The sequence below is a fragment of the Oratosquilla oratoria genome, chromosome 37 (assembly GCF_046742065.1).
Source record: "Oratosquilla oratoria isolate Oo_2021 chromosome 37, ASM4674206v1, whole genome shotgun sequence".
Taxonomy (NCBI): Eukaryota; Metazoa; Arthropoda; class Malacostraca; order Stomatopoda; family Squillidae; genus Oratosquilla; species Oratosquilla oratoria.
Window position 1 is genome coordinate 18,803,730 of NC_134813.1, and position 10,000 is coordinate 18,813,729.

The 10,000-nt window shown below is 40.5% G+C and overlaps 1 protein-coding gene across 1 annotated transcript in view; it reads left to right on the forward strand.

The window, feature by feature from the left end:
* LOC143019552 (regulator of G-protein signaling 9-binding protein-like) overlaps nucleotides 1-10,000 on the forward strand; it is a 50,425-nt gene that overhangs the window by 7,466 nt on the left and 32,959 nt on the right. The gene's annotated exons all lie outside the window — the stretch shown is intronic.

Consider the following 10,000-nt stretch of genomic DNA (forward strand, 5'->3'; position numbering starts at 1 on the left):
GTTGCCCAACGGAACGGGAGCAGCCGAAAACGACGACACGAACTCGTCGGCGCCGAGGGGAGCGATCCCGCGGCTAAAACTAACCTCCTAACATCCCACGGATATTTGCGGATCGAGCATAGTCGCTCTTACGGATTCACTCACACCTGGATGCCTTTGATCTCGTGCGGGCAAGGTATACGGTCCTCTGTGTGTGTGTGTGTGTGTGTGTGTGTGTGTGTGTTGTGCGTGCGCGCTTTTATTCTATCATGTTCCAGTTTGGAACTTCATGTTGTCTTCTTGAACACTTGGCACCTACTCTACGGGAAGTACCTTCCACTTTTTTTTTTTTTCTTTTTTTTTTGTGGTTTATTGTTGTACTCAACGCCGATTGAACGAAGCCATACTTAACTATACCCTGCTTATTTCGCCTTTAGGGACTCTGGTGCTCTGATCCCCCTTTTCCCTTGCATGTATGTATGGTTGCATGTATTCATCTCCATTCATTTCCACCTGTATCTATTAATTTCATTTAAGTACAGATTGATCTCTCTATTTGTCCATTTATTTTGATTTTATTTGTTATTTATTTTAAGTTTTCTATTCATATTTGCGTCATCAATTTGTTTATCATTTCTATCTCATTTTGCTGTTCGCTAGCCGAGCAGAATAGAGGCACTTACCTTCACTAGGATTGGATCCGGACCAGAACTAGTCACACAAGGGCAGTGATCACTTGCGAGAATATAAGTCAGTCAAATCCGAGGAAATCGACGATGTTCAACAAATTTGGAGGAAATACCTCCAACTTTGTTCAACAATAATGTCCAACTTTCACACGCTCGTCATCATTTAAAAGTTTGATGTTGTCGATTGATGAGAGACATCATCAACTGATCGAAATTAGTAAACAGAAATCGAATTGGAAAATGAATTACTTACTCGTAAATAGCACTGGACGATAGACAGTTGTTAATATGGAATTTCTTAGTTCTAAAGTTGCTCTTTCTCAAAATTGTGAGTATAAACACACAGACCCCGCCAGCATCTGGAAATTAGTTTGTGATCTTCTCGTGCCCAACTTGCTCCAATTTAACTTACAGGTGTTGTCGTGCACACGAAGCTACCTATCCGTTGAATTAAAAAAAAAAAAAAAAAAACGGTACGAGAAAATAACAATGATACTGTGTAAGCAATTCTAAGAACTGTTTCCCTTTGTGAAGCTCTATATGCTCTACTTTGTTTACATGGGAAGTTCATACTAACTGAAATAGTGTGTGATCCATTCCAACACGCGCTATTTTTTTTTTTTTTTTACCAAACTCTATGAGGACGTGAATATAGTCTACTCACAGGGTTTTTTTTATCCTGATTTTACCAAGCTCTTATAGAACGTGAACTTAGTCCACTCATAATAATCATATAGCTACAAATTGACGGAAATAAATACAATATACTTACCACCAGTCATGGATCAAATTTAATTACCTTGTGGCTCTTCTTCGTAACACAAACGAAGCAAAAGAAGGAACAAAACTAAACATAATGAATAGATAACCTATCAAAATGTATCTTGTAAACAAACGTCTTCCAAGTTCTCAGAAATGGCATAGGTGAACTCCACTGTAATTTTACAACCTTCACTGTACATGCGGGAAAACATTGATTTATCTCAAATTGATACTCCACTTGCCTCGCTCCACATTATATCATAAGTTGTGTATAGGCACAACTTAGGATATTGTCGTTTCCTGGTGCACTAGAATTACTATAGTCTTGGTCATTTCTTTCTAATACTCTAAAAATAAAACTGAAACAAGTTTTCATTTCTATTTCATTTACAAATTAAATGAATGAAGCGTAACAAAAAAATGGAGAACTCAGTTAAAACATCTATTTATTTATTAGTTTATTTATTCATTCATTTGTTTCATTTATTTTTATCTACTTATTCAATTCTATGTTTTTTCATCCTATGTCTCTCCAGTTTGCTTCAGGTGTCCCGAGACGAAGGAACACTGCCTATACCGCAACCCGGTGCCAAAGCCCTTCACTCGCCTTCATTGCTCGCACACACACACAAACACACACACACACACTACACACACACACACACACACACACACACACACACACACACACACACACACACACACACACACACACACACACACACACACACACACACACACACACACACACACACACACACACACGAAGGTTACAGAGGGAGAAAATACTGTGGAAATGATCATGATAAAAGTTGAAAATAGTGACATGAAAAGTAGAAAGTTTGTGGTGACTTATGTATCCCCAAAAACGGATTCTTGGAGAGAGATTATTCTAAAATGTTAGAAGACACAAGGTATTCATTAAATGAGATGCCGAAGAACGGAGGAAACGTAGTACTTATGGGAGATTTTAACTGCAAATAGATATGTTGGGGAGAGATGATAATGAAAGATGGAGATGACCTTTGGGGAAATACATAACTTGACATGACTATAAGATATACAATAACACTATATAGAAATAATAAAGAACTATTGAGACTAGATCTAATATTTGCATCAGAGCCTGAAATTGTGGATAAAATTGAATACAAGATATCAATTGGGAAGAGTGACCACATACTACTTGATTTTGAACTAAAATTGGAATATACATATGGAAAGAAATGAGAAATACAGAAAAGAAAGACTGATGTATATCTAACCGGGCTTTGGAAAACTTGGAAGATTCGTTCAAAAAGCAAATCGGGAAAAGTTCTACAATAAAGAGACACAAGTGGAAGAGAAATTAATGATTTTCAAAGAAATCTACAACGAAGGAGTGGATAAATATGTACCAAGAAAAAAACAGAAAAAGGTGTATCTTAAGTGCTGGTTTAACACAAAGTGTAGTGAGGCAAAAGAAAGAAGAGATAAAGCTTGGACAAGATGGAGAAAAGATAAAAACCTGGAAAGTGGGAAATATATATCAATCTAAGGAATGAATATGTAAAAGTACGCAGGGAGGAAAAAACTATGAAAAAGACATAATAGAAAAATGTAAGGATCAACCAAAATTATTCTATAGATATGTGAACAGTAAACTAAAAAACAAACAGGAAATGGTAAAATTACGCCAAGGGAATATAAAATACACAGAAGATATAGAAATGGCTAAAGTCATGAACAAACACTTCAAGTCTGTGTTCACTAGAGAAAATACAGCAGCATGGGGATGAAAGAAGTGAAGTGAAATCTCCGCCCATGAGAGAAATAATTGTAACAAGAAAAGAAATATTTGACCAAATAATAAAACTGATGTCAGGAAATCGCACGGCCCGGATGGAATTGCAAATTGGATGCTAAAAGAATGTATAGATGAACTAATAGACAAAGTATATAAGATGATAAGCTGGTCACTCAAAGAAAGAAAAATACCGGAAGACTGGGAAAATGCCAATATGGTATCAATATATAAAGGGGGAAACAAGGAAGACCCAACAAATTACAGACCGGTCACCCTTACATGTACAATAACCAAAATTTGTGAAGAAGTTATTAAGAATAGATGGACAAAATATTTGGAGGAAAACTATATACTAAACCCGAGACAACTCGGATTTAGACAGGGAAGGCCATGTGCCGCAAACTTGACCTATTTCTATTCAAGACTATTATATTTAATACAGGAAAGGGATGGGTGGGCTGATTGGGCTTTCCTAGATTTACAAAAAGCTTTTGATAAAGTACCACACAAAAAATTATTAAGAAAACTGGAAACCATAGGAGGGATACAGGGAAAACTATTGAAATGGATGGAGGATTTCTTGCATGAAAGAAAAATGAGAGTAGTGCTCAGAGATAAGAGTTCTACTTGGGAAGAAGTGATTAGTGGTGTCCCACAGGGATTAGTATTGGCTCCGATAATGTTTGCTATTTATGTAAATGACATGGATGAGGATGTAGAATGTTACATGAACATCTTTGCAGATGACGAAAAACTGATGAGGAAAGTAAATACAGAAACGTACTGTGAGTCGCTACAGAGAGATCTAAACAGGGTTTGAAAATGGAGTCAGAAGTGGGAAGTGGACTTCAACATAAAGAGATGTAGCATAATGGAATTTGGAAAAAGTAAAAAAAGAATATTAGGACAGTATAAAATTGGTACAAAGGAAGTAAAGAAAGTGCCTTCTGAAAAAGACGTGGGAGTAATTATCACAAAAGACATGACTCCTGATAAACAGATAAACAAAATTGTCGGAGAAACCTACAACTTGCTAAGATCAATAAAGGTAGACTTTACCTACTTGGACGAAGAAATAGTGAAGAAAATACTAGTCACACTGATAAGGCCAGGACTGGAGTACGCAGCGACACTATGGACACCCAATACTAAAAAGAATATAAAGAAAATTGAAAGAATCCAAAGAGCAATTACGAAGATGGCCCCAACACTTTCAAAAATGTCATATGAATAGAGATCGTCAAAGCTGGAATTATTGACTCTGGAACAAAGAAGAGAAAGAGGTGACCTATTGACCATCTATAGAATCATGAGAAGCATGCAAGTCCTTGATAGAAAAGACTTATTAAATTGGAATAAGAGAAATACAAGAGGACATACAAAGAAACTCAAAAAGGACAGTTATAGAAGGGACCTGAAAAAAGAACAGCTTTCCATATAGAGTGGTGGATGTCTGGAACAAATTGGACGAAACAATAGTGTGTGTAAAAACCATACATGAATTTAAGAGCAAACTAGATACTGCGAGATACAAAGACGGGACACCACTAGCGTACTTCCCCGTCCCGTAAGGTACAACTAGGTAAATATACACACACACACTTTCACCTAACCCCACCCCCGCACACGCCCCCGCCCCCACTCGTTATTTCTGACCGCGTGGGATTCGGTAGGAGTAGGAGGTAAGTAATGGTGTTTGGGCAGAAGAGAAGGGGAAGGGGTGTGGGGGGGTGAGACCGCGGTGACCTGTTCTGGAGCGACAAACGAATTGTTGGTAAACAGAGTATAAGGGCAGTGCCCACGCGCTGACGGCAGCGGTTTCTCTGAAAAAAAAGCCTGACGTCAGCCAGAACACAATGTTGCACGTGACCATAATACACTTTACGGGAATTTTCCCAACAAGGGCGTGAGAAGCCCTAGTAAGCAAAGATACCCGGTTAAAAAAAATTCTAACCTCGCCTGTGACATAAGGTCAATCTCCCAGACAATTCAAATCGTCTGTCATGAACAAGAACAATATCCATCAAGTGCGTCGCCAAGGGAAACCCTGGACATGGCCTGAGTTAGTGCCAAAGAGAGGGAGGGGGACAGTTGGCGACAAAGTGATCGCGCGCGCGGAGGGCGCTTGTTTTCAATCCCCCGGAGTGAGGCGGGGGGAGGGGCTACTTCGCTCGCTAACTCACCACTTCGCCAATCTTTCCTCTCCCTTTTTCCTCTACCTCTCATTCACGCGCTTCCTCCTCCTCCACCTCCTCCTCCTCCTTCCCTGTCTCTCATCCCCCACCTTCACTCTTTTTCATCTTCTTTAAATGAGGGAAGAGTTATTTTAAATAGTGTGATGTCCATAATGCATTCCCTAAAGAAATGGTCAGTACAAGAGATTGGAAGACAGTTGTTTTTGTCAAACAGTTTGTCATACATTTTGTTAACTACAACCACCCTCAGCTTGATGCATCCTATTTCAAATTAGAATAATATTTGTCTGGTTTATGAAATGAAAAAAGGGAATCTTTTTTTTGTTTTATGTTTCTGTGAGCCTCGTGCAGCAAAATGCAAGAGGCGTGGCAACTTAATTTCAAGATTCTGTCGTGAGATGTAGAGTAAAAACGAGCCTGATAATTAGGAATAGAAGCAGGAATCAGCTCGCAGGGTCCAGTCCAGTCCAATGCCAGTGCCGAGCAGCACGGATTTATCCTCAAAGCGTCCTGGTTATGTGGGCGTCTGCCACACGACTGCAAACATGGATAGATGGCAAAAGCCAGTTTTATGTCATGCTGCGCTGATTGGGGTAACCATAACCCTGGATGTGCGTGAGGGACTTTCCCTCGGCTGAATAAAATCGTCTGACGACGACAGTCGGAATAAATGTGTAAATCGACCTACGTTCTCCGAGGTCAACCAGTGAGTGACACTGGTCGTGAGGGTTGACGCTCCTGAGGATTTCAGAGTTGGGTATCTTCCCAAGCAGAGCAGCGCAGCGCAGAGAAGTCAGGACTAGGTAGGGCTCACCTAACATGGAACAAAATAGAATTAAATAATATCTATAAATAAATAAGCAAGAAACACTGGTAGATCGTAAATCTCCGAAGGTAGTCCATTTTATATTCTTTACACATATGCATACATATATAAATGAATACATAAATGCGTGCATACACATAGTACATATATATAGTACATAAATGCTGACATACATATATATGCAAGAATAAATACACACATACAAACATACATAGAAACTTATATGTACATACATATATATGCATGCGTGCATATTTATATACATGCATGCATATATACATACTTATATACATACATACATACATCCTTAGGGCGGTTCGTCGGTAATCGACGACGACAGTGCTCCGGTGAGGTGAGATGGTACGAGTGTGGTTGGGTGCTGATGCTGAGGTCTTTGTCGCTGGTGCCAACGGAGGTGACTGTGGAGTCCAATCTTTAATCCACATATCCTTCCACACTCCGGGCAAATTAGATCTGAATCAGGTGCATAAACTCTATTGTTGACTTGATGTCTTTTTGCCCGCCGGTTGTCCCGTGCTTGGTTACGAGCAGAATACTCAAGATGGTTGACCCCTTATTACTGCGAGCACTTTGTATGCCATGAGACGCGATCAGAGGTGATGGTTTCAAGAGCGGCTGATGCCATGTTACAGCTCTTGAGTGGGGTATTTAGCTGATCTTTATAGCGCTTTTTCTGACCACCCTGCATTGCGACGTGCATCAGGTAGTTGCCTCTAAAGATTTTGTCGAGGAGAACGGATCTTAGGCATGCATATGACGTGATCTACCCATTGCAGCATACATACATACACACATACATACATACATGCATACATACATACATACACACATACATACATACATACATACATACATACATACATACATACATACATACAAGTGTACATGATTTCCTGAGGATGGTTCAAGTTTCTCTTTAGTTGTGGACAGACTTATTATAATTTGATAAAAGAACGTGAACCTAACGTACGACGTCACATTTGGGTCACGTGTAGGAAACATGAGGTCACATTTGGGTCACGTGTACGAAACATGAGGTCAAATTTGGCTCACGTGTGACATCCATGACGTCAAACTTGGATCACGTGTAGGAAATATGAGGTCACATTTGGGTCATGTGAGACATCCATGACGTCAAACTTGGCTCACGTGTAGCATTCATGACACCACGCTCGAGTCACGTATAGTATCCATGACGCCACATTTGGATCACTTGTAACAGCATCCATAACTTCACATGGCCGTGTGGTCTCTATAACATATCTAATATGACATATAAGAGTATGTTATTGGGCTAGGCGACGCAGGGAGAGATTGACACTCGTTTTGGCTTATGCACTTTATTCTGGCGAAAAGAGGTCTACACACGCACGTGTTGGCCGGTCCGAGTCAGAAAGGATAATATGACCTGACCCGACCTCACACGACTTAAATAACCTCGGGGCGTACAGAAAGGTAGCATCCCTCTGGCTGGGACAGAGTTGCCCGGCATGGCCCGGAATTGTGCTTTTGGTAGCATACAAATTTCTTTCTCACAGGCGTAATATGGCCGTAGCCCAAGCATAAATGCCCTGAAACTGAAGGAAATATGTCCTTACACATTCTCACCAGTGGCTGCTCCTCACCCACATCCCGCGACTATACAAATAGGCCTCATAACGTTCCTGTGGGGGACTCTGTTCACCACACCTTCGTCGAGTTTGGCCGCAATCTCTTGGCTACCGTGATCTACGCACGGAATATCACTTTAGTCTTACTCTACCACTCAAAAAGTAAATAAAAAGGGAACCCAATCAGCCAATGAAAATCCGTTCGTAACCTTTTGTATGAAGTTGCTAACAAACGAGCAAACAAACAAATGAACGAACACGACCGAAGACATAACTTGCTTACCGTAAGTAATAATAAAAAAAAAAATAAAACAATAAAAAAATGAATAGACAAATGAATAGATAAACCAACAAATAAATAGTTAAAGAACAGATAGATGAATAAATAGATAAATCAACAATTAGATAAACAAGACCTTAATAGGCGATCTGAGCTACTGCACAGTCTAGGGTTAGGTTCACGCTGAAGAGGTTTTGAACCTTTTTGGTTCATATATACTTGAGTCACCTGTCTACCTTAGTCAGAAACTCTGGAATTATTTTGTATGTTGTGAATTTGTGATAAGTCAGACAGAGCCTCAGACATCCAGCGTATATAATGCGTATCATACTTTTATAGTATATCATACACTATATCTATGCGTTTTTATGCATCCGTATGTATGACCTCACTGGGTGTCTTACAGTATGTATTACCATTTATAATATCTGTCCCAGTCACATCTAAAATACCGTTCCTTACATAACGTAGTGTATCGCATTCTCTTGTCTGTGTATGGCATCAGTGGTATTAATAACTGGCGACTATGCATGCTCACATCCATGATCTGTAATCAGCCAGAGAGAGAGAGAGAGAGTCAGAGACAGAGACAGAGACACGCGGAGATGTCAGACTGTAGGTTGTACATCGCGAGACAAAATAATGAAGACGACGACGGAACTAAAAACGAAAATAAAAACGACGGAGACTAAGACGGGAAAAGAAGAGAAAAGGAAAGGAGATCTCTGCTGCCAGCAGAGGTCGACAAGGAGCCTTTGTTGAGAAGAGAAAAGAGATATGTGGAAGTTGAGTGAATGCTTAACCTCCATGGTGGTGTAAAGGGGATGACTTTTGTCATACTCTGAGTGGTTTAAAGAAAAGAATATTCAAATAATAAAAGGAGGAAGGGAGGGAAAGAAGGAAAGAGTGAGGGAGGGAGGGAGGGAGGGAGGGCTGAAGTCCAGGCATTACAGATATACCTCACCTGAACCCGTCGAGTGTGCTTTCAGCTGAATGAAATCGCCTGACGGCAGAAGCCAGATAGAGGTTAATGGACATAAGTATATTGATTTCGGTACAGCGTATGCACGCACACGCACACACACTTGATACCCAATGAAGTATGTCACATGAGAATGGAAGATAGAGCAAGTATGTCGCTGACTGGATGTCGCGAGATGGGAGGCGTGGAGGAGGAAGACCAGACAGAAAGTGTAGAGACGGGATTTTGCAGGAGTAACGTGGTGGAGGTTAGCGCAGTCCTTAAAGGGTCTGGGAGACGTCCTTCTTCAGCAGTGAACTATAAGTGATTGAATCATTAATTGACTAATTGATTGTCTATAGAGTTGATTGAGATGAGTATCCACGTTTTTGCTATGGATGCGGTGCCTCCTCCTCCACCGATATGCACAATTGACCCTTTCTCGTCTGGGGAGAGGGTTTCCACTCAAATGAATAAAATCGCCCCGGGGGGGGGGGGCATCAGCTAGAGTAAATCTCAGTGAAAGGGAGAGAAGTCATTACCACGGGAGGGCTTTTCATCAGGTGAACAAAATAGTATGGCGAAGACAACTAGAATGTGCACTCAAGTCAAATTGCAGCAAAATTATATAAAAAAGTCAAACTCTTCTGCTGGGATTCGAACCCTTGCCTGAGCGGTTTGCGTCTTTACAAGACAAGGACCGTAACCACTACGCCATCCTGACCCTACAAAACGAAACGACTTAGTTCACGGCCCAGTCGTTCCGCCGAGTGCACCCGGGTGGAGCGTGTTATGTACTGTATTTCATCAAATCCTTGACACAAACATAAAAAAAGTATTTAACAGAATTCCTACAACAACATTGTGTGTGTGTGCGTGCGTGTGTGTGTG